This window comes from Symphalangus syndactylus, chromosome 19 (assembly GCF_028878055.3).
Source record: "Symphalangus syndactylus isolate Jambi chromosome 19, NHGRI_mSymSyn1-v2.1_pri, whole genome shotgun sequence".
Classification (NCBI taxonomy): domain Eukaryota; kingdom Metazoa; phylum Chordata; class Mammalia; order Primates; family Hylobatidae; genus Symphalangus; species Symphalangus syndactylus.
The window spans coordinates 14,371,532-14,395,567 of record NC_072434.2 but is presented as its reverse complement, the minus strand read 5'-3'; the positions used below and the strand labels follow the sequence as shown (position 1 = coordinate 14,395,567).

Here is a 24,036-nt window from a genome sequence, read left to right as displayed (position 1 = left end):
AAGAACGGTAATTACAGATTTTAAGTTTTAGACAAAGCTGCATGAAACCCTGGGTGCAGTGGTTCACACCTGTAATCCCAGCACTTTGAGAGTCCGAGGCGGGCAGATCACCTGATGTCAGGAGTTCAAGACCAGCCTGGCCAACATTGCGAAACCCCATCTCTACTAAAAATACAAAAATTGCCCAGGTGTGGTGGTGTGCACCTGTGATCCCAGCTACTCGGGAGGCTGAGGCAGGAGAATCGCTTGAACCCAAGAGGCAGAGGGTGCAGTAAGCGGAGATCACACCACTGCACTCCAGCCTGGGTGACAGAGTGAGACTCTGTCTCAAAAAACAAACAAACAAAAAAAGCTGCATAAAAGCTCAACCTTTGATTATTATTCTAAGTAACAACTTGCCTAAAAGCTTAACCATATGCACACACAAACACACACACCTTGTTCAATATCATTTAAAGAAACCTCAATCCCATCTGCAAAGACACAGGGAAATAATTATTTAAATTTTGATAGTTTAAGGTTGCTGATGCACACGTTATAAAACAAATAGACAATTGTATTATTCTTCATGGGGATTCTCTAGGGTGAAAAAAAAATGCTCTGGTAAAAAGTAGAGGTAGGAGAATGTTAATTACCAGCTAATGAGTTGGGGATGTAAATCTGGCCATCTCTGTTTTCCATTAATTGACCAGATTAAGTCAGGCATCATTTGATTTCCATACTTTCTTTTTTTCAAACACAAGTCTTTTCTTTCGGGCTATAATTACCAGTTACTCAGGCCTCATTCAAGTTCATCAGAAATTACACATTGAGTTCAATTCAGCTCAGTTGGAAAAAAATTAAAAAATTATTATATAGTATAAAATATTTATATAACTACATAAATGTACATTATAAAAATATGACATTCACAATATACATTTAATGTGTATATAATTATATGTAAGATGGTCTATGCCACACATCATAATAGGTGCCAGGGATTCAAAAATTAAAATGTCACCATCTAAAGGTCTGAGCTGGGTCTGCTCAGCTACAGACTGGCTTGTGAGCATTCCAGGCACCTCTGAAAATAAGCTGCCATCAAGAAAGGATGCACTTCCCTCCTCCGCAACCCCTCCTCCCCCAACCACCCGCTCTCTCTAAGCCATGAATTTCCTCGTGTCTAGTGGAGCCGTTTATGAAATAACTGGCTCTATTGATTTCTCTGTCCAATACAGGTATGCTTGCTCAGCTGCCCATCTGTTTCCTACTTTAGGCAGGACCATTGAGAAAAATAAAGGAAAGAGAATACGTGTGTGTGTGTGTGTGTGTGTGTGTGTGTGTGTGTTTGTCTGGAGATGTGTACATGGAGGTGTGTATATAGAAGTGGTGTCAAGGGGAGAAGTAGGGGTTCAAATCATTCTTCTCTGTAGGAAAGACACTCATCTACAGCATGGCCCGTGGTATTTCCCCCAAAGTTAAGTGGGAACTTCACTTCCTGTTTAGAGGTTTTCAGGGAGCACAGAGCACTGCAGAGTCTACTGGACTCATGGTCAAGGGACCTGGTGCTCCTCAAGTGCCTCCATTTGCCAGTGCCATAACCCTGACAAAAAAAAAAAAAAAAAAGCTGACCCTTCATTACCATTTTTCTCATCATCTGTAAAATAGGTTAATGGCTCGCCACTCCTTCTACTTCATAGAAAGGTGTTCAGAGTCATGTGGCAGGACTTCCTGGAGAGTTATTTGGAAACAATAGAGCAATGTACAATTATAGGCTTTATAGCATTAGAATACTTGAGGTAGAGGATATGGCTGGAGAAGATGATCATGGCAATATTCATAAGAGACCATCCATCAAATCATATGGTTCTTTGAACTGTCTCCAACCACTGCCCCGAGTTTTTCTGGGGGTTGTCCTCCCTTCTTTTTCAGGTGGCTACCACACTTGCAGGCTATTTATTTTACATTAGACCCTAGAAGCTTGTTGCCTCTGGTGGACTCCAAAGACACTATCTCTCCAAAAGGCTTTGAAGAATGATCTATGAAGGACGCTACAAAACATCTCGAGATCAATTGCTGTAATTATCCTCTGAATAATTTTCTGCCATTATTCAGGCTGTACATATTGTACATAAAAGGCTGTGTTCAGCCAAACCAGAAGCTTGCTGGGTCTGAGATTTACAGCTCACTGTGCAAGAAGATTTAGAAGGCAACCCCTAGGAAATCCATCTGGAGATTGTTGAGAGGATAAAGGAAAATATAAGTTCTCTTAATCTTAATATTCTTTATACTCTGCTCATTATGATTAGATATATCTTCTAGTTAAGCCCTGAACCAAAATAGAACTGGCAATGAAAAGACTATTTATTTTCTTTTCTACTGCTAAGGGAAAATAGCATGCATAAAAATAATAACAACAATATAAATGCTCCAATGCTTAGCTATTTAGAGACCCATCCAACGTCTCTCATTTACTAACTTTAGAAAGAAAAGAATTCCTCTCTAAAGAATGGAAAAACGCTACTTGACTTGTCACTTCCTATACTTTGTAGTCACTCAAATACTTCTTTTCTTTTAAATATATAAGAGAAAGAAAATCACTGAGTTATGTATATCTGACTCCCTCAAGCTCTCAGGGGAAAAAAGTTGCCTGAAAGAGGGAGGAACACAGGGCTGCTGAGAAAGATGATGAGAGCTTCTTTCCTTTTTTTTTTTTTTTTTTTTTTTTGAGACAGAGTTTCACTCTTGTTGCCCAGGCTGGAGGGCAGTGGCGCGATCTCTGCTTACTGCAACCTTGACTCCCGGTTCCAAGAGATTTTCCTGCCTCAGCCTCCCAAGTAGTTGGGATTACAGGTGCCCACCACCATGCCCAGCTAATTTTTTGTATAATTAGTACAGATTGGGTTTCACCATGCTGGCCAGGCTGGCCTCGAACTCCTGCTCTCAGGTGATCCACCAGCCTAGGCCTCCCAAAGTGCTGGGATTACAGGCATGAGCCAGTGCACCCAGCCATTCTTGTCCCATTATTAAGATTATTACGGAAGCAGGGTTAAAGGGGAGAATAAAATTCAATATATTTGCTGTTGCATTGACCATTAATATAAACCAGCTTTGGCTCAGATGAGACAGTAAACACTCTTTTTTCTGACCTCTAGTACTTGGGTGATAGGCCATCAGTGGCGGGACAATAATGCATTTTAGCAGCAAATTTCCTATGAGTCATGGCTGATGGTTTTTTTCTCTGAAAGGGCTATATAAAATCATATCAAGGCAAGAGTTTGAACATAACTAAGGTGCTTTCTGCTATTTTTTGCAACCAGACCCAAGGGGAAAAAAAATCAAACTCCAGGTTGTTTAGGCAATAACAAAAGAATGATAAGTTTCATAATAGGATAATTCATTTTGAAGGTTCCATTAGTGTCCATAGGGGTTATTTAGTTGACACCATTGGTTTAGGCAAGGTTGCTAAAAATGCCCTGAAATAAAATGGCTTAGATACAGCAGCTGAGGGGCATTACTCTGCAAGCTGAGATATATGTTTTGGGTCTAAATTCAGCTGGGTGCTCTGTCAGTGGAGGAATGAAATGACCTGGCCTGTAGACACAGGTGAAGACTGAAGGCTTCGGTCTGTTTAAGAGACATAAACGGCCTTCCTTGATTCCTTTTTGGGGGCTCATGATGGATGGGGTTAAGAGTGACAATGGGAAGGCTGAAAAAGGGAAAGCACAATGAAACGTCCTAGCATTCCTATTCTTCTACTGAAGAACTTCCACCTGGATTGAAACATCTGGACAGCACCTACATTCTCAATAGACTTACTTTTTCCTCCTTTCTTCCTGAGGGATTTTGGAAGGAAAAAAATAAAAAGGGAAGATTGGTTCATGGTAGAGTCATAAAACTTCCTTGTTTGAAAGGATCTTAGAAATCATTGAATCCAACATGGTTAGACAACCAGCTTGGTAGGCCAAATCCTTCCTGTGGGCTCATGGTAGCTCCTGGTAAGCACAGGCTTGACTCACAATAGGAGCTTAAAACGTATTTTAATATGACTGGGCTTTCTCATTTTACAAATACATATATATATTGAATACCAAATAGGTTAAATGGCTTGCCCAAAGTCACAGGGCTAGTTAATGGCAGGATGAAATTACTTGAAATTGAAGCTCAGATCTCTTGGGTTCTTTGCCAAAAGAAAATAGATCCTTAAAGGACCAAATGTTTAATATTACATCTATTATATCAGAAATATTTCTCATATGGAATTTTCTTTTCTGATTTGTTGTATTTGGCTAAATCCTAGTTAGAATTTTTATCATGAAATCTGGAGTTTCATGACTTTAGCAAAAATAAAAAGTTCTGGAAGTACTTGCAGATTTCATCAGTTGGATTGTGTCTGTACGTGTGAGGTGTGTGATGTGTGTGTGTGTAGTATCTGTGAGCATACAAGTGCATGCATGCTTGAGAAATTTCTGGCAGTAACAGGGTTCTTAGTAGACAGGCTTCAGATAATTCCATTGCCAGGTAGGATGTCATGCTCTCTTGATATGAAAAGACTTGGGAATTTTGCTCAGTCTCTCAAAGGGCCACAGCACTCCAAAGCATTAAATGCATACCAATGCTATCAAGGTGGAAAAAAAAGCCCTAAAATCTGAGGATAATTGCACACATCAAGCTAATTACCCAGAAGCACTATTAGCTAATGAGATTAGCCAGAAGCCCTGTCTAGCATTGATTAATCAAAGAATAATGCCAATGCACCTGCAGTACAAAGGCACCTGATCTCTAACAAAAGAAAGATTTGCCCATGTTTGGAAATACTACTGCACACTTATTTTTTACCATCCTCTTGCTTTATAAGAATTTTTCAGATGAATGCTCCAGGGAAGGCTACGATGAACTGTAAACCAACATTTCTATCACTCTGGACAAAAAAACTAAGACTGTGACTCAATTTCTCCATTAAAAGAATGGAAACACTTATAATCTATGTCCCTCTAGTTCACAAGATTGTAAGAAATCATTGGCGGAGTTATACACAGTCTGAGCTCCAAACAAAATCTTTAGTGCTTAAAAATAGCAAACGAGTCAAATGCTCCAATTATGAAATTTGTAGTTGATAATCCCTTTGTCTTTCATTAGGAAAATGCTCACGTTAAAGAGAAAAGCCATCAGTCCATCAGTTTACAATATATAAACAACCTAAAATAAAATGGCAAAATAATTTCATAGGAAAAAATACAAATAACAAATAATCAAATAGGAAAATGTCACTTTACTCATAATTTAAAAAATGTAAATCAAAACAACAAAAATTCTTCTCTCATAGCTAAAGAATGTCATTCATTCAGTTATTTTGACACCAATATCACTGTAAAGATGCAATGATCTTTTTTGACAAAAATTACCAAAGAATCACCACATAATTTTAAAATTCCTATACTAAATTGCATTTCATTTTTTTCTCTGGATGACTCTTCTTATCCTAGGCCTCATGTAGGGCTTTTTGTGATATGCATTAAAAAAAAAAATCGTCAGGGTGACTATCTTGTGGTGGTGTAGTATTGATGTACCAGTTAAAAGAATTCCGGATGGTAAAAGGCTGGGAGAAAGAGTTTATATCACCATTCATTGGAAAGCAAATTCAAATGCTTTTGAACTTCAAAGGTTCTTTGTAGAGAGAAATTAGCCAAGTTTCCTTCTTGTTGGATGAGGAACTTTATTTTCTACTAGGAGGGGCATGGTAGAAAGGGCTGGTACAGCTCTAAATTCTGTGGAGACATCATCAGAAACAGATGTCTCTTAAGAGTCCAAGAAGATGCCACAATGAACACCAGTGTTTCTCTCTTCTTTGGAACAGTAGAATATAATTGCGGTCACAGAAAACTTTTTCCCCCAAAGCCAACAATTATGAATGTGTTCTCAGATTTTTTTATACAATGAATTTTATCATAGGTAGAGGAATTACAGAAAACGTATTATAAGGCACTTACTTAAAAGAAATAATTTGTTCATACTTATATGGTGGTCCTCATTATACTGTTATACAACAAAAGGTTTACTTGTATCCCTGCCAGAAGCTAAGATTGTTCAGCGCCACAACCTGGTCCTATTTGCTGGTGAGTTTCCAAGAGCATAGCACAGTGCCTGGCACAAAATCAGTGCACAAAAAATGTGGGACATGTGATTAATGTAGTCTAGAAGCTATCACTGAAGGTATCAAATCCTTTTCCTTTAAGATATGACCTCATTTATATATATTTCTTAGCAATCTCTAATAATTGATTCTATTCATTCAACAAATAGTCTCTGAGTGACAACTCTGAAATAGCCTCTATTCTAAGTGCTGGGAGTATGGCAATGAAGAAACAGAGCAAAAATCACTGTGTTTATGGATCTTATGTTCCAGTAGAGAGACAGATAGATGGAAATAAATGCTATAAAGAACAATAAAGCTGGACTAGAGGAGTACTGACATTGTGTGTTTTGGGGGGGGTGGAGTATGGAATGAAAATTTACTGGTTTCAGTTAGTCTTCTTTTAAGAAAAACAAGGAAGACTTGGAAATCTAGATGGATAGAAACAAGTCCATATTTTTTTTTTTTTAAGATGGAGATTCGCTCGTTGCCCAGGCTGGAGTGCAATGAGGCAATCTCTGCTCACTGGAGCCTCCGCCTTCCAGATTCAAGCAATTCTCCTGCCTCAGCCTCCAGAGTAGCTGGGATTACAAGTGCCCACCAACACACTCGTCTATTTTTTTGTATTTTTAGTAGATACTGGGTTTTGCCATGTTGGTCAGGCTGGTCTCGAAATCCTGACCTCAGGTGATCTGCCTGCCTCGGCCTCCCAAAGTGCTGGGATTACAGGTGTGAGCCACCACACCCAGCCAACAAGTCTATACATAAAGAAGGTGGCCAGGTCTAAAGACAGGAGCAGTGGACCAGTAATGTCCTAAAAAAATGTGTGAGCTATCAAACTCCTGTCTCTCCTGCTGTTGTCACTACACTTAGCCACCTCCCTTCAGTAACAGACTTGATTTTACCCATTTGAACTTGCAAATTGCCTCTTTTCTGTGGAATGCTCTTGTTATCTGTTCACATGGAAGGCCCAGCTAAGCTCATAACACATCTACCCCATCACACTGTTCCTCAAGTGGATAAAACTGTCTCTGCTGCTGGGCAAACTCCCACTGCTAATGTAGCGTGACCTTGAATGCCATTTTTGGCATGTTCCATCATACCAGGAAATAACATCTGCCTCCCCCTGGGAAGTAGATGATATTAGTAGCACTTTTCTTAGATGTAGAATAAGTCATGAAGTTTAGCTTTGCAATCTGATGGTTGAAGAACCTATACTGAAATCTTAGTCATTTAATGTCAAAGTTCACTCTCTTTCCATTGCACTGTACTTCTTCATCAGCCACTTTGAGGGGCAGTGGATGCACAAATCATGCAGAAAGGAAGTGGGGAGAGTAGAATGATCCTAAATACAAACTTGGCTGATGTACATTATGCCAAAGGCTAGGGCTATGTGAACTTGTTTACTTCATTTCCACTTTCCTATCATAGAGGGCCCAACGACTTTCACAGTCCTAGGAATTTTTGCTCATTCCCACACATCAGTGGATTCTTACTCTTTCTGATGAGACAAAAAAAAAAGTACTTGATATCAACTTACTTCATGGCTTTTATTTATAATACAATGTTTTTTTCTTATGAAAAACATTTTAGCTAATATATTTTATGAGGGGAATGTTGTTTTTTTTTTTTTTTGAGACGGAGTCTCACTCTGTCACCCAGGCTGGAGTGCAGTGGCGCAATCTCGGCTCACTGCAAGCTCCACCTCCCGGGTTCACGCCATTCTCCTGCCTCAGCCTCTCCGAGTAGCTGGGACTACAGGCGCCCGCCACCACGCCCGGCTAATTTTTTGTATTTCTTTAGTAGAGACGGTGTTTCACCATGGTCTCGATCTCCTGACCTCGTGATCTGCCCGCCTCGGCCTCCCAAAGTGCTGGGATTACAAGCGTGAGCCACCGCGCCCGGCCGGGAATGTTTTTAAACTTAAAAATATGGACTCTTGCAAATTGCATGGCTCCTCTGTACGGGATCTAACCTGTGAGAAAATCTGTGTTCCCAACCGTAAATATAAAACTAAGGTACTTTCTATTATTTATTTGACTCCATCCTTCACATCTCTTCAGATATTTCATAGGAAAAAATTGTCACACACTTTCTTTTAATCAGTCTCTCAACCCCGTTGTGTGTCTCTAACGTCTGCATTTACTGTACTTGAAGAAGAGCTTAAAAGATCAGAAATGTGGAAATTAATCTTTTAGAATTTTGTATTTACCTTAAGAACTTAAGGTAAATACAATCAGAGCTGGTTAAAAAGTGAAAAAACAAAGTCAAACACCAAGAAAAGAACAGACTGTACTGGGACTTTTTGCTGCTTTCAAAAATTTGGAATTATTACTTGGAAATGTCTTCAACAAAGGCAATAAAAACATGTCAGAAATGTAAAACATCAGCCTGCTCCCTATACCTGCTTTTAAAAATTGCTGTTTGATTGACTCCACAGGGAATGGCAGAAGCAAGGCAATGGGCCTTACAGAATGAAATACTTAAATATGATTGAGGAAAGGCCAGGGTCTGAGGCTATTGCAGTGAAGAATTTACTCAGTGTTCTTAAAGGTGGATAAGGAGGTGAGGTTGTAAGAAAGGGGGAAGGAAGGAGAAGAAGAAATTTGTTGGCAAAAGTGGAGTTGGGGGCATACAAGAGCAAAATATGGAGAAAAACATTTTTTAAATAAAATAAAATATTCTTAAGTCAGATTCCTTAATATAAACCTTTGGGGACCCAATAAAAAGCTACAACTAAATGAAAGTGTTACCAAAGCAGACGGAGAATAACATCAGAAAATCAAATGACACATTTAAAAGGGCAAAACATCAATATTACCTAAAGAACTGATCAAATGTATCATTTTGAAATGCACACCGAAGCAAGAAGATCATGAAATGCATTAAAATGGTGAACTGGGGAATGGAGAGTGGGAGCTTGGTTGACTCCCGCTATGTAGAAAATCAGACGTTATGTGCTAGAATACATAAATATAAAGGGAGGCAGGTTGTTTCTATACACATTTAGAAATTGTCAAAAAAGTATCAAAATGACGGGCCATGCCCAGAGACACATTTGTTCCAACCAAGGGGACTCCAGCAGGTTTCCTGGACAGATGTCCTGATGCTTTGCCTTGTCAAGTATTCCCTGCCTCTGAACTTTGGTATCTGTTTGGAGGAGGATTCACAGGTGGGAAGACCCACAGCTAAATCTCTGAGCTCAGGACTAAGAATACGATGTGGTTTCTAATAGCAGAAGCCCTTTGATGAGCAGCTTATCTATGAGTGTCACCCAGCCTTAGTAGACTTGTCTGTAGCAAAGCCCTAATCATGTTGGCCAGAAGAGCTGGTTCAGAGCGACTAAACACAAGCTCTGTGTGTGGATTAGGATGGTGACTGTATGTTAAACCAGCAAGCCCAGCAACTTATCACTAGGTATATATACATTCGCCAGTGATTTTAAAATATTGCCAGAAATTTCAGATGGGGCTCTGAAAAACTTAGGAAATCCTTTGTTGGGTGCAAGGCTTGTGGAGAAGGGGTATGGGTCTCCCATTTGACATTTTGAAAATATGATGTGCCTTCCTCTGCTCCGAGTGTCGTGGATAAGGGTAAGGGCTTTACAATCAATTGACATGGAGTTTAATCCTGGTTTAGTCACTTATGAGCTATGAGACTGCAGGCAATTTACTAAATCCTTCTAAGCCTCAGTTTCCTCATCTCTAAAAGGGAGATAATAATGCTAAGTATCTCATGGGAGTCACTGGAAGGATTATATAAAATAATGCAGTTAAAAGGCTTAATAAGTGTCTGGCATAGAGTAAACACTCAATAAATTGTTATTAAATTAAATCACAAGCTGTACAACTAATTGGGACCTTTTTATCTCATATAAACCTCTTTATTTAATAAGGAATTAGTAAAAGGAGGCCCAGAAAGCTGAAATGCCTAGTAGTAGCACCACTGCTGTAATGAACCAGAGACTTTTGTGTCTCCTACTTTCCCCATCTTTATATGTTGACCTCCAAACTTACTGTTTGTCTTCAGGCTGTGGCTGGGGACACTTTCCATATTGTCCATTAGTTCTGCCCCTGAATCTCCTTCTTTTCCAATTAAAGAACTTACTCTTATTTGGTGAGAATCAACTAATAAACTTTGTGATGTTAATGACTGATACGGGATTAGAATATCCATGTGCATGCTTTCTTTAGGATATTTGTATTTCAGAGTAAATTGCAAAACTCAACTGGAAAGAATCTCAAGCACTGACTGGGGTGGAGGGACTGGAGACATTTGTATTGCATATGGAAGGTCTTCTCATACCTCCTTCAAATGAGGTCATACAGCCATTGCACAAGAAACTTTAAGGCCATCGTTAACCTCTCTGTGAATGATGCTCTGATAAATGTGCAGTGTGTAGCCCACATGTAGGTCACGTAAACAGGAGACACTATCTCTCAGATGATTAGCTCTCGAGTTATGAAAGATTAAGACAGCTGCCTTCAGAAACACTGAAATTAATTCAAGTCCCTAAGGAAGATCAATATGACCAAAGGGGGACAATGTAATTACCTTTGATATAAACTAGAAATATTTTTAGAAGATTCCTTTAAAATCTGTACCCCAAAAAATCAAATCTTTCTGATTTCTTAATGATAAGAGAGAATTGAAGAAGGGAGAGAAAGAGGAGAAAGAGAACAAACATACTTGGGAATTCTTTTCTAGAAGTAAAGAAAGAAAGCATGTGGACCTATGTCTGTCAAATTTTAAGCTTCCCTACTTCAGAAATTGGCTGAGACACCAGAGCACTCAGGATTCCAAGATCATTCTCATACGGTTCCTCTAAGACATGACATCTGTAACACTGGATGTTCTGAATTCATCCAGATTGAGGAATATGGTCTAATTGAGAAATCAAGACCAGAGGCTGAACAACAGGCCAGTATATATTAGACAAAGATGACCAGAAGTTTCCAAGGGAGGCGCACAATGTGCCTCTAGTAATGTAGTGGCCTTGCTGCAGCCATCCGTGGTGCTTGCTCTCTCCTTTCCTCAGATTCCTGTTTCAATTAGCGTTTCAGTGAGGCCTTTCCTGATGCCGTATCTGAAAAAGTAACTCCAACCCACACCAACATAACAATCCCCCTTACACCTCTCCAGCACTGAACACCATCTGACTTATTTATTATAGATCAATTTGCCTATCCTTTTTTTTTTTTTTTTTTTTTTTTTTTTTTTTTTTTTTGAGACGAAGTCTGGCGCTCTCACCCAGGCTGGAGTGCAATGGCGCGATCTCGGCTCGCTGCAAGCTCCGCCTCCCGGGTTCACGCCATTCTCCTGCCTCAGCTTCTCGGAGTAGCTGGGACTACAGGCGCCCACCACCACACCCGGCTAATTTTTTGTATTTTTTTTTTTTTTAGTAGAGACGGGGTTTCACTGTGGTCTCGATCTCCTGACCTCCTGATCCACCCGCCTCGGCCTCCCAAAGTGCTGGGATTAGAAGCGTGAGCCACCGCGCCCGGCCCAATTTGCCTATCCATTAAGTGTCACCCTCTAGTAGGTGGGAAGATAGCTCCCCCAAATCTGTCCACTTTATATGGAGAAAGTGTTTTTGGAGGTGTGATTAAGCTAAGAACTTTGAGTTGGAGAGCTTATTCTAGGTTATCAGGATAGACCCTAAATGCAGTCACATGTATAGAAGAGAGGTAGAGGGAGACTTAACACACATAAAATAGAAAGCCAGGTAAAGACTGTACAGAGAGATGTGAAGATATTGGCCTTGAAGATTGGCATGATATGGCCACAAGCTAAGGAATGCCCACAGCCACCAGAAACTAGAAGAAGCAAGGAATGGGTTCTTCCCTAGAACCTCTGGAGGAAGAGAGTGTGACCTGGCTAACATCTTGACTTCAGACTTCTTGCCACCAGAACTGTGAGAGAACAAATTGTTGTTTTAAACCACTAATTTGTTGTAATTTGTTATAGCCACCATGGCATACTAATACACTCTCCTTTAGTGAAATATAATCCCCTAGAGGAAAAAGACCTTTTCTCTCTTTTGTTCTTTATTCTATCCTCAATCCTACAGCTGGGGCCTGATATACACTAAAAATTTAGTATTTACATTTGATAAATGAATAAGTGGGAGAGAAAGAGTCCATATACCATTGGGATCTAAATTTCTGTTTATTTTCCTCTTTAAAATAAAACTATTATCAGCAGTTTAAAGAGTTAACATCTGCCAACATAAGTCAACAACTCACTTATAATATAATTAGTCCTACTAGAAGAACCATGTCAGGTAATACTTTAACGGAAATGTCTTGCCCAATTAGTAAGTGGCTGAGCTGGATCTAGAAACCAGGACACTGGCTATCAAGCCTAATATTCTGTCCAGTCCGGCTCAGCAAGCTTCATCTAGATATCCGTTCTTTTGGAGGAGTTTGCAGGGCCCAGACAGAACCAAGACTAGTTTCCACAGGTAACACAAACTAACCAGTCTCATTTATTTACAACTGTCTTCATCTATCATATCTCCAACAGATTTCTATCTTAATAGTCAAAGCCAGCTGCTACCACCCAAGGCTGATTCTGCCAATGATAGATTATTATAATGCATGTAGCTAATAGGGCTTATGCCGTCATAATGTGGCAGGACTAGATAAATCTCTGTAATAAAACTAAGAATCTCTTGCATTTATATATTGCTTTTACTTTCTAAGTGCATTTGCATCTGTTCTGTCATTTTCTCCTTCCAATACCCTTAGGAATGATGGATCCATCAGAGATAATGCTCCTTTTATTTAGATGGAAAAAACTGCAAGGAGGACTGAAAAATGCTTTCAATAATCCCTTCTGGCAAGTGGGCATAATCATTGCCCCTCTTACACACCGGAACCTTATTAGGATCCAATATGTAAGTTGGTGTCCTTAGAAAAGATAAAAAAGCTTACCCATCTGATGAGCCTCCTCTGATGAACCAGTCCTTGCTTTAGAATAAAAAATGAAATTCTGGCACTCTTACCCCATAAATTATAATTGCCTTTTTTTACCTCTCCTTAAGCTTAGCGCCCCATCCCTCTTTTCTCCTCCCCTTGGCATGTAAACTCAACGTTTCGACCAAATGAGTCAACCAGAACAGGAATGCTAATTCACTAAGCAAATGTACGAAAGGTATTCATGTGCTATTGCAGTTAAACTGCCATTAAAACAAGAACAAAACAATAAAAATCTCGGGTTTATAAGATGATGCAATCATAAGGAGAAAAAAATCATTCATCTTTGGTCATCAGCTGTTTTCTCCAGTCTGCCCATGATCTGCTCAGAGGAAGAAGATAAATGACAACCACTGAACGGGCCAGGATAACCAAACCCAGACTTGAGGGAGATGGTTTGTCCCACTTGTGCAGCTTTTGACACACGTTCAAGTTTGTTTGGGGAAATGCAAGGACCATGCCAATGGGAAAATCTTGGTCAACAAATATATATTTAGAGCAATTATTTCAAAATTATATTTTTCACTTCTTTTTTAGCTCTAATGGGAGCACATTTTAAAAAGGAATACATAACACTTAAACCTTTTTAGAAAATAAGGTATTGCTCTTATAAGCCATTTATTCCTAATTACACAATTACTTCGTCATTCAGCACTTGCTGAAAAAAAGACAAAGAATAGGCTGATTTAAGTTTTTTTTAATTATTTAAAAAAGTTAACAATCTAGTTTCTTTTCCTTCTGAAATTCAAAAATGTTAAAGCATACTAAGTATTTCTCATTTCTGGATAATAAAATAATGATGTAATTAACAATCAAATAGCATAACATCATATGAAATTGTTAAATCTACTTGTGAATAGAGGTAAAAGCCATACCATTTTAAGGAATTTTAAAATGAGATAATTATCACGTAGTTTGAGAGTGGAAATCAAATTCTTCCAATATGCATGCTACTCTTGTTGGGTACTTTTAAAAAGTTGCTCTGATGGTGGGACCCCTAAGGTTTTGGATGGAGCCAGTTACAACTGCAGGGGCATTTGCTTCTAGAGCGTTATTTTTACTCCCAGTGAACTGCTCCTCCAGCTGCCTTCCCCAGGACACAATGTCTGCTGGCCACACAGTTTCTTCAGCCACTGCTCTGACTACAGACCAGAGGGTGCCAACTGAGCTGGGGAGGAATGGACTGCATTTCTCCTTCAGAGAAGTCGCGTACCAACCATCATCTAGACTGTTGAGTCTCCTGTTGGTTCCCCTGTTTCCAGCCCTGTCTCCTTTTTTTTTCCTTTTTCTTTTCTTTTTTGAGACGGAGTCTCACTCTGTCACCCAGGCTGGAGTGCAGTGGCATGATCTCGGCTCACTGCAGCCTCTGCCCTCTGAATTCAAGAGATTCTCTTGCCTCAGCCTCCCTAGTAGCTGGGATTACAGGCACCCACCACCACACCCAGTTAATTTTTTTTTTTTTGTATTTTTAGTAGAGTCAGGGTTTCACCATGTTGGCCAGGCTGGTCTCAAACTCCTGACTTCAAGTGATTCACCCTCCTCAGCCTCCCAAAGTGCTGGAATTACAGGCATGAGCCACCATGCCCAGCCACTGTCTCCTTTCAATCAGTCTACCCTACAGCAGCTAGAGGTCCTTCTGAAATGAGAATTTGATTGTCTCTTCCTTACGATCCTTCAAGAATTCACCATTCCTTTAGGATCACATCCAAATGTCAATGGATAGCATTCAAGGACCTTCTCCATCCTTCCCAAACCTGTCTTTCCAGGTACCCTCCTGCTATGCATCACTTAATATCTTGTGCTCAAGCCTCATGAATGGAAAAGATATTTATGCTTCTTGTAGGGGAAGAAAAACAATTTTTCTTTCAACCTTCGTAAGTTCTTTGTTGGAACAAAGTCCTGTTACAAAAGACAGATGAACAAGAGAAAAGCGAGGAAAAAATAAGTTTATTAACATGTATATTTCATATATACATGGCAGACATCCAGGGAATAAGTAGTTCTCTAAGAGGGGGCTTTGAATCCCAGCTTATGTAGCATCTTCAACAGAGAGAGGTAAAATTTTAGAGAAGTGACAAGACAAAGGAAAAGGACTGAGTTTCTGGGGACAGCAATTTGTGGGAAGACAAGACAAATAAATGGCAAATAAAGGCTGTTAGTAAAGCTTATTAATGTAGATTCCTCTAGTACCATCTCTAGGCCAAGAAGCACCCAAAGTGGTCTTCAGTGCTTAACCTTTGTTCTCTCCCTGGTAGGAGGAGGAGCAGGGAACCTTTTGTCTCTGTCAGTCTAGGTCCTGCTTTTTAGGCAAGTAGAGGGAAGGTAGAGAGCTTTCCTGCATCTGCCTCTTCCAAATTGCCTTCAGCTCAACAATCCTTCATGTTTTCAGGTGGCATATTCTGGCCTCCCACTGTTTTAGTCTGTTTGTGTCACTATAACAAAATACCTGAGACTGGGTAATGTATAAGCCATAGAAATCTATTTCTCACTGTCCTGGAGGCTAGGATGTCCAAGAGCACGGCGCCCGCAGGTTCAGTTATCTGCGGAGGGCTGTTCTCTGCTTCCAGGATGGCGCCTTTCAGAGGAATCCTGCAGAGGGGCTGAACGCTGTGTGAAGCCTCTTTTATAAAGGCCTAAATCCCATTCACAAGGGAAGAGTCCTCATGACCCAATCATCTCCCAAAGGCTCACCTCTTAATAACTACTGCATTGGAGATTGTTTCAACCTGACGTTCAGAGGTTCACAAACATTCAGATAGTAACACACACAATCTCTACTCTCTCTGCCTTCTTCCATGATTTATCCTGGTGACACCCATTCATCCTTTAACTCAAATGTCACTCTGGATTCTAAGTCTCAAAAGGGCAAGCATGACATCCTGTGTACTTCACAACACATGCATGGCTCACTGTGGCCTATGTGAAGTGCTAATCAGAAACTTCTAAACCAATTGTGAAAAGAAAAGAACTAGCATTTCTTCCAATAATATTCTTTCCCTGTTATTCACTTTTTCTGATCTTTTGCTTATTTTCCTATTTCTTTTTCTTTTCTTTCATTTTCAATTTCTCTCTAACAGGGGGAGCACCAGGATGGGAAAGGACTTGAGGATGGGGAGCCTGTGGTGAAACCAGTTGCTGTATCTGCCTCTACTGGAATTTCTTCTTAACACCCCGTTGAATGCATCTGTCTCAGGGGCCTGGATTGTGACAGCTGTTTAATAAACCACAGTGCACCAGGCTTGAGACAGAATGAAAGTGAGAACCTCATATTCCATTTCAACTCTGGTGATAACCTCTGAATTCCATTATTCACCATTTTAATACAACCTTTATTATTTTCCTCAACGTCCTCCCCCCACCTCTAGTTTCCTTCTTCCCTTTGGTGTAGTCAAATGGCCTTTGGCTCAGCGGTTGGTGGCTTTATACATGCAGTCTCTATTCATATGCATAAGCTTACAGCTGCTCAAATACTTCAGAAATCTGATCAGCCTCCCCTTCCTGCTCCCCCTCCTAAATGCTTTGTGAAATCTTTGCTAGGCAGAGAAAAAGGCCGTGTCTCTTAGCTGCTTCTGCCCTGCCTGTCCCCATTCAATTGTGGGGATGCATTATAGTGGAGTGGTGGTGGTTATCCTTTCAAAGTCCTTACATATTCCACCCCACTGAATAGAAGTGAAAGGGGGAGGGGTGGAGGAAGAAAAGGATGCTGGTGCTGGCCATGATGGAACATTATGGAAAGTCAAGCTTCTGAAGAGGAGCTTGCTTACAACTGCACTGTCTTCTAGGCAGTGAGACAAGCATCTTCACATTTTACAATAGAAGGGACAGCAGCTAATTTCAATGCATCATATAACTCCCAAGAGGTGTCATTTTACCTGGATGCTTAAAGGCAACTTCCCTGTCTCTCTCGGGTGGGGCTGACGACATGGAATCTCCCCCAGCAAAGAATGTGTGCAGGAGTGACAGACAGCTTGAGGAAACACCTGTTTCACTTGCCTCGCCCAAGCCCCAGTTATCTATCACTCAGCAGTTCAAAGCTGAACTGGCCAGGACAGAGCACCAAATTGCTGGCAGAGGCCGGGCTCCAGTCAAGTGCTGGCATCTCATCCAAACAGGTTGAAATTAGGTTTCAAAACTACCTGTGAGAAAGAAAGATGAGGTGGAAAGTCGCTGATGCGAGCAAAAATACTGCAGTAATAGCTGGTTGGGGAAGAGAGTGGGGGGAACTGAGCTGCAAAAACATTTAAAACATGCTACTCTGGAAGCCTGTGCCTCCCTTGTCTCCCCCAACTCTCTCTTTTATTAACTTAGCTTCTTTTATGAGTACTTTAATAAAAACGAACTCTTTTCTACCCTGTGCAAGGAAGATCCATAAACGCTCCTATGTTGAAAAAAAAAAAAAAAAAAAAAAAAAACAAAAGCAAAAAACTTACATTTCCCAGGATATCCGGAAGAAAGGAGTGGGTAGGGGAGGGAAGAGCAATAAATCGTTACACTAAGGGCTCCTGTTCTATGGAGTCATACATAAGGTGGTCACGAGGATGCCTTCTGAAAATCCGGCTGACGCCATGTAAAGGAAGGCATACTTTTTCAAGCCTTGGGAGGAAGATAATCCTTTATGACTCCGCATTTAACTTGTTTATATCTAGTGATTTATCATCTAATCCCTGGGCTTTGCCTGGGGTCCCAAGAGTCCTCTTTTACTCTGTGTGCACAGTGAGGGCTGAAGGGTGAAAAGGAGCCTCATCTACAAGCCCAGGACATGTTCTGAACCGACTGGACACCCGGAGGCCTTAAGACCCCTTGGGAGAGCAAGGAAAGAAGATGTTTTCTCTCTGACATCCCACATTGAATCCACCTGCAAATCCTGTTGGTTCTACTTTCAAGATACATTCAATCCATTTTTGGCATCTCCTGTTATCACCTTGTATATGGTCCAAACTGCCCTCATCTGTCACCTATATTACTACAATAACTTCTACCTGGTCTCCTTGTTCCCACCTTTGTCCCCACTTGTTCTGCATAAGACAGCCTAAGGTAGTGGGAGAGGCCCCCCACTCCACGCACTCACATCCTGCATGCACCAGCTCATTTACTGTGCTTCAGCTACTGTGGCTTCTTGGCGCTTTCCCTTGAAAATGGCAGGACAGTACTCACCTCAGTGCATTTGTCCTTAGCCATCCCTATGCCTAGAACACTTTCCAGATATCTCATTTCTCTTAGATTTCTCAAATGTACCCTTCTCAGTAATCAGCAATTTCCTTTCCTTTTTTTTTTTTTTTTTTTTGATACTAAGTCTTGCTCTGTCACCCAGGCTGGAGTGCAGTGGTGTGATCTCAGCTCACTGCAACCTCCACCTCTCGGATTCAAGAGATTATTGTGCCTCAGCCTCCCGAGTAGCTAGGATTACAGGCACCTGCCACCATGCCTGGCTAATTTTTGTATGTTAGTAGAGACAGGGTTCTACCATGTTGGCCAGGCTGGTCTCAAACTCCTGACTTCAGGTGATCCACCCGTCTCGATCTCCCGAAGTGCTGGGATTACAGGTATGAGCCACCACACCCGGCCTCCTTGTTTTCTTGATTATCCTGTTTAAACTTGCAATGACCCCCACTGCCTTCACTATCCACATTCCCTACTTTATGTTTCTCTATAGCACTTACCTTGGTCCCATACACTATATATCTTACTCATTCTATATCTGCCAACCTGTATGTTCCATGAGGGCAGGAGTTTTGTTTCTTTCATGCCTGCATCCTCAGTGTCTAAAACACTGCCTGGTACGTAATAGGTGTTCAATAAATATTTGTTGAAAGAATGAGCATTATGCTCATTCTGAGGCCAAAATTCTTTAAAATTGGGGATAAAGGCTGTGTCAGCATTAGAGCTGTTGTGCCAAACCCCTATTAACCTCAACAGGGAAGGTGCTAGGGTCAAGAGGCCAAAGACAAGACCCAGGAACAGCAAGCAAGACATGAGATTTTATTAATGGATTACATAGAGAGGAGAGATTCCAGTGGTGGTGAGTTGGACAAAAGATTTGCCTTACATACAGAGACAGATCAGTGGCAGCAGCTGGACAAAATACCTGCCTTACCGCCTTACCTACAGTCAACAAAGCCCAGTAGTGGTGGACTAGGCAGGAAAACCCCAACCACTTGCAAAGAGCTGCAGTTTATATAGCATTTCACTTAATACCTTGCCCTTAACAACCTCCACCTGGCGATGTTCATCCAACCCAAAACTCAAGGCTTCAATCCTCTATACAGCCCATGTTCCACAGGATGGGCTGGGGTGTGTGCGTAGGGATGGGGCTCAGATGTTCCTCATTGACAAGGAATGAATCTCCAGGTTGGCCACGCCCAAATTCCCTAGCTTGGAACACGAATTCAGGTGTGTCTGCTATATAGGCTATGCTTAAATTATTGCTGTCAGGTGTGTCTACTGTACAGGGGTGCAACTTCCCAGTGGGCCACAGGACACAACTCCTCCAGGGATGTGGGTGTGTAATCATCAGAGCAGGATAGATTTGGAGAGCAAAGTCAGGAATGCCAGTCAACCACAGGCCTAGACACTGAAAAACTGGTCTCTAAGTTGAAAGGAGAATATATATATATATTATATATAATATATATTTATTCATATATAAAACTATCAACCACAGCACAGTCATTGATGCTTAGTGAGAGGGCAGCTCTCAGTGGTTAGAAAGAACCCCCCTCACCTCCCCCTTAACCACGTGGCCTCATTCTGGAACAAAAGGCATCCAAACATAAAGAAACAGCACTGCCACTCTGCCTTCTCAGCTCTTATCTTTACTGCTATTCTTGTCATCATACTGGTCCTTAGAGTAGGCCACGCCAAGTGCAATGAGGGTGGAATTAGTTGCTATAGGATATCTGTGAAGTTCCTCAGAAGGAGATTTCATGGCACAAATTCCCAGTGGCTGAAGTGGAAGAGCTCAGGAGTCAAGGACTTTGTATTAATTACCCTGCCCTGGCTTCCTTCCCTTAACACTCAGGTGGCCTAGTTAAAATGAATCCCATCCTTATTCTTCCATTTAAGCCCAATAATAGTCATCATAGTTCTAGCAAGGAGGGTGCAGTAGGGAAGTCCACACCCTGCACCTGCCCTGGATTAGGACAATACACTGGCTTCTCTCTGCTATTCTTAGAATTGGAATCAAAGTGTGGAATTGTCCACTCTCTTTCCATGTCAACACAAGACCTCAGTTTCTGATCCAGCCTGACTTCCAGAAGTCCACAGTAGACACAGGAGTGATATGGAACTGACCCTTCAGGGCAGGGTTTAAAACTGAGAGTTATCTCAAAAACAGTGTCCATGTCTAGGTATGGCAACCAAAGAGAAGCTCCAGATGTAAATGGTCTGGAGGTGACAACTGGGTAAAAGAAATCCCGTAGCAAGAAACAGCAAGCAGGTTTCGAAGGGAGTGAAGGCAGAAACCTAGACCCTGGGTTTTAGAGGTCTCTGCATCCCTCTCTTTTGGAGAGTGGGGGTTCAGGACCTGTTAAAGCAACTGAGAGTCTTCAGACAGGAATAGACAACTCTTGGTTAAGTTCAGGAAAGATTCAAGGGGAGATATAGAATTTTCATTACTTTAAAAAATAGGCAAAAGTAAGTGTCTGTAAATCTACTCAGCCAGAATCTATCTCAATATCCTTTTTTATTTTTTAAAGGTAAATAGACAAATTTGTTATATTTGGAGCATAACCAGCTCGTTTCTTACTATCAGCTCTGCCTCCCTGCCAGGCCAGACATACTCATGGACACCAAAGCCATGGGCACCAGCCCTGTTTGTAGTGGATATGAGTTATGAGTTAGAATGAATGCATTTGGAGACTGGAGCCAACAGAATTTGTAAACTATGCAAATCATTTCTTATCCTTCTTACTTTAAAAATGGACTATTCTGCTACTCTCAGCAGATTTCAGCCTATTCACTGAGTACTTTAGAGTTTACAAAATACTCTCATATACATCATCTCATCTTGTCCCTGTCCCTGCAGGAAGCAATGGGGTGAAAAAAAAGAGGGGGGGCATTACTTCAGATCAGTCTCAAAGCATCAAAACATGACTTAGCTGGTCCTAATCCCACTCTGTCATGGTTTGGTTTTTAGCTCAAATATACACATTCACTGATGTACAAAACTAGGTAATAAAACATTCATCCCTACCTTTTTTTTTTTTTTTTGAGACAGTCTTGCTCGGTCGCCCAGGCTGAAGTGCAGTAGTGTGATCTCGGCTCACTGCAACTTCCACCCCTCAGGTTCAAGCGAAACTCCTGCCTTAGCCTCCTGAGTAGCTGGGATTACAGACACCTGCCACCACACCCAGCTTGTTTTTTTGTATTTTTAGTAGAGACAGGGTTTTGCCATGTTGGCCGGGCTGGTCTCTAACTCCTGACCTCAGGTGACCCACCTTCTTGGCCTCCCAAAGTGCCAGGATTACAGGCATGAGCCACCGCACCTGGCTGATTCATCCCAGCCTTCTGACCATAGAACTCTTCTGTTAAATAGCGGATTCCTGGGGGTAGGAGGTGGGAAGAGAGTGTGACAAGTACAGCCTGTTCTCTCCTGAAAACTCAACTTGCCTTCTTTTCCCCTCCATGTGAACTCTTAGTTGATACTGAGCCCGTACTGGTATATTCTTATTTTTCCCTTTTATGCATCAGATAGAAGCTAATGAAGGGTTCTTCTGATTGAATTTTGTGCTTATAGTTCCCCAGGTGAGATTATAAGAAAGGAAAAATATGGGTAGTTTGAGCTAATACAACCTCAGGTGCATGTAGCACAATTTGATGGGATCTTAAAGGCCTTTCAGACTTTTAGTCTACAATCCCAAGATGGTCTCTCTAATTCCTGCCCCCTCCTTCTTTCTTGCCCCACACCAAGACTTCCTATAACCCTCCCCACTCACTGCCACACCTAACAGGAGGAAGTGACTCAAATCTCCCCAGGACCCCCAGCTTGTAGGCACCGATGTGGCATCTGCTTTCCTAAGGTCTGCTCCAGGTTTATCAGGCAGACGCAGGCTTCCTGACAGCTCCAGCCACCACACAGTAGCCTCAGCGCTCCACATTTCCTGCACCAGTGACCCTCGTTAAGGTCCTCAGCGCAGAAATCAACTAGGAAGGCTGCTTCTCTGTGAGGTGCAGGCATACATGGTGGAACACCAGCATCTGTGCCAGAGCCTGTCTCCCCAGAGGGAGGTTGAGGTCTGCAGGAGTCAGGAGTCTGCCTCCCATTTACTGACATTCTTTCTTAGCTGAAGATGCTGAGTGCTTCTTGTCCTTCCCAAGATTCTCAGAGCCCCTATTAAATCATCTCTCTGAACTGAAGCATAGTGCATGGGACTGGGTGGAGGAAAAACACTACCTAACACTACTAGATTGCCCGTGTCCCTTAACTCCAACCTCTGGTTCTAAAACAGCTTTCTTCTTACTGGCCTCCTCCTTTCTCATCAAATCACTCATAGAAACAGCTGCCTGAGGAGCTGCCAGCCCCATAAACCCATCAGGGTGACAGCTTGCTGCCAGTCATTCACAGAGGTTCCAGCAGTGGCTCACACCCTTCAAACTGCAGAGTGTTCTTTCCTCTCTCAGATGATCGACGGGTCTGCTAAGCAGTTGGTTCGGTTAGGTGACTGAAAAAGAGGGGGCTCCAGATGAACACAAGCTCCTCACCCCTATACCTCACCGATGGGTCATAAAGCAATGGACTTTCAGATGTTAGAAACAGATCTCGCTCACCTGTGGTTTTCAGAGCTTTGGTTAATAACCTGAGTTACCCTGGCCTCCAGGCTTGTCTCTTTCCTCAAGAATCGACCCAGGGCTACTTAAGGCAGAGAGCTGCATTTCCTGGAATGAGCTGCTCTGAACCAAGACAAGTTCATGGTCTCTGGTCCTCATTTGTGGCCTGCTGTCTTGATAACAGCTCTCTTGACAGTCCTCCATAAGCTCTGGTCCAGCCTCCCCCTTGCAGGACATTTTTTCATCTCCAGAAGACTCTAAGGCTTTAGGAATGAATCATTGCTGGTATGCAAAGTTACATAAGAAAAGTTAGGGACAAACTAGGCAAGTAAAGAATTCTAGTTTTTCCAAAATGGAAATTGTAGAAAAATTTTAAAAATAATTTTATCAAAGCACGTGCTTCCTCTGGCAAAGCATACCTCTCCTATCCACAAGGAGCCTTGGGTGCAGGGGAAGATGAAATAATGATATTGCTCATTAGAGACCAAGAGGAAACTAGATGGGTCTACAAGGAGGGCTCCTTCCTAGTGTTCCTTCAGAGAGGGATGCTTTCCTGCTCTGTTGTGGCTTATCATGTAGATTCATTCTTGCATAGAAAGCAAATAAGAGAATTGAATGCCATCATTTCTGTGAGGAAGAAAAAAGAAATCAACATATCAACTGTTGTCCTATTTGCATCCCTTCCTTCTGCTTCCTTATAAAATTAGCAGCAAAATGACATTCCTGATTCCTCCATGCAAGTCGTACAACTGACAACCTTAGCATCCCAAATAAAGCTCCTGTCCTTAAGTCCAATATTGAAGTCACTTAAGAACTCTCTGCCCTTGATTTTGATCCTTTCTCCTGTCAAAGTGAGGGTGACATTAACAAGTGTGCACAGGAGGGGGCTTTGTGCCAATTAAGTTTGTCATTAGCGTAATTAGGGGACACATGTTTTTAATCACAGCTAAGAAAGTGGAATGATTGAAGAATTGATTCTGAGCTTTTGAAAGCATCCCTGTCAGTGCATGGAATTTAATTCTGCAGATGTGCTTTAAAAGACACAGTGGTAGAAAGAAATAGCTTTAAATGACATGGGCTCACTGAGCATAATAGAAGAATAGGAATCTGAACCAGATAAACAGAGTGTTTCCACTTTGGATCTGAGACAATCTTTTTCAGGCTATCTGCAGAATCGAG

The 24,036-nt window shown here is 41.5% G+C and overlaps 1 long non-coding RNA gene across 1 annotated transcript in view; it reads right to left on the bottom strand.

Moving 5' to 3' along the window:
• LOC129458502 (uncharacterized) overlaps positions 1-24,036 on the bottom strand; it is a 755,613-nt gene that overhangs the window by 94,459 nt on the left and 637,118 nt on the right. The gene's annotated exons all lie outside the window — the stretch shown is intronic.